Here is a 2,216-nt window from a genome sequence, read left to right on the forward strand (position 1 = left end):
TATTAAAAGTCTGTCATGAAGTAATAGTATAAAACATCCAGCGCTGCAATTAAAATATGTTTTAAATTTTTTTGATAATTATCGATATCGATCAATATGACTTTTTTTTATATCGATATGCTTTTTTTCTATATCGTCCAGCCCTAGGACTGTCCTATACATAATAGATCAGCTCCAAAAGTTGTTACTGGTGAGCCTTGACTGTGTGAATTGGAGATTTCTGTATCAAGTTCTTGGGAAACTAGGGTTCCAAGAAAAGTTAATACAGTGTATTCAAGGTCTCTACCAAGAACCTACGGCAAGGGGGAGGGTCTGGCGGAGGTGGAGACAATTCTGATGGTGGGTATAAAGGAAAATGGGAGGAGGGGGGGTTGCCTGACAATGCCACCTGGGGAGTTGCACCCTAGGAAATAAACTATAATAAAATTCCTTGGGCTACACAGGTTCGTTACGCTTTGAAATTTAAGGGGACGAGATGGACTTCCAATCAGACAGCTTTTTTAACAGGTAGGCAGACTCAAGAAGACATTAGACGGGTCCTATACATAATAGATCAGATCCAAAAGCAGGGCCTGCGAGCTGTTACTGGTGAGCCTTGGCTGTGTGAATTGGAGATTTCTGTATCAAGTTCTTGGGAAACTGGGGTTCCAAGAAAAGTTAATACAGTGTATTCAAGGTCTCTACCAAGAACCTACGGCAAGGATAAAGATTAATGGTACTCGTCAAGGATGTTGCCTTAGCGCTACATTGTTTGCTATGTTCATTGAGCTGCTGGCACAAATGATCAGACAAAGTAACAATCTAAAAGGAATACATATAGGAGAGCAGGGACATCTAACAGGGCTTTTTGCTGATGATATTATTTTGGTTCTCCAAGACCCGGACAGAACATTACCTCATTTGATGTTGATAATAGAAACCTATGGTAAATACACAGGCAACAAGTTACATGTGTACATGCTGCCCTCAATATCAGGCACGATGGAAATAGATAGAGGCCGGCAGAGAAACGACTCTCACACTGGCATTAGTAGGAGACATAAGAACTAAATCAGCTCAACAAAGCCAAAATGAAATTATTAAGCACACACCGACTATCTGGAGTAAGATGGTAAAAGAAAACCATATGGAGGGAAACTACTAATGTGGCCTTCTCTTGATCCCAGATTTGAACCAGGAACCACAGACATTGAGTACAGACGATGGTGGGATAGGAGTATAACTGCAGTATGCACACTCGTTCACAAGGGGGTTTTAAAAAGTTTTGGAGAGTTGAAAAAGGAATTTGGACGAGGAAACAAAGATTTCTTTCGATACATGCAATTAAGAGATTACTATGATAAAAGAATCAAACCAACATCATCTGGAGAGGGCAATATAGTGATAGATATTCTGATCGCAGCCTGTAAAAAGATGAAGAGAAAAATCATTTCTAAAATCTATCAGGGCCTTCAGAAACAGAACAGCAACAAACGCAGGATACATCAAAGCCAAATGGCAGAAAAAACTAAGCATGAAAATATCAGAGGAAGGTTGGCGTTCCATGTGGGATGCACGGCATTCATCCACAAGTTCAAAGAAGTGGTGAACAATTGTTTGGAAAAATTTGATCGGTTTCTTCATATAAAAAGTAAGGGTGTCAACGTCGCTTTATCGCCGACAATTTTTTTCATCGCGCGATTAACGCACACGGTGCTTTTTGAACCTTTGGCCGCTCCGTAGATTGTGGAAACGGGAAATGAATTGACTCACAGCACACAGTCACACGCTTGCAGCCGGCTTGTAAGCACAACAAAAAAAAAGAAAAAGACACTGAGCGTAGATGAGCACTAGGAAGGACTAACATGGATAAGGCGTCAATTGTAAATGGAAAGTTCCACTTCAAAACCCTGCCAGATGGCAGTCTTGACAGGACAAAAGTGATATGCATTTACTGTAAAGCTGTATTTAGTTTCCACCGGAGTACGAGCAGTCTTACGTTTCACTTGTCTGCGAAGCATACAGCTGACGCGGAGAGCCCTCCGCCCCCTTCTGAGGTAAAGCAAACCACGTTGGATGGTGTGGCACGGAGACCACTGGCCGCGTCCACCACACGCCAACTTTCAACAGCGGGGGCTAAATGGGTGTGGCTACGGCTTGCAGGCCAATTAATGTGGTGGAGGACGAGGGTCTGCGCGATATCATATATATTATACTGACTATGGATGAATATGACA

Source organism: Nelusetta ayraudi, unplaced genomic scaffold (assembly GCF_046127955.1).
Source record: "Nelusetta ayraudi isolate G7.1 ecotype Tasmania unplaced genomic scaffold, CSIRO-AGI_Nayr_v1 ptg000179l, whole genome shotgun sequence".
In the NCBI taxonomy this organism is placed as follows: domain Eukaryota; kingdom Metazoa; phylum Chordata; class Actinopteri; order Tetraodontiformes; family Monacanthidae; genus Nelusetta; species Nelusetta ayraudi.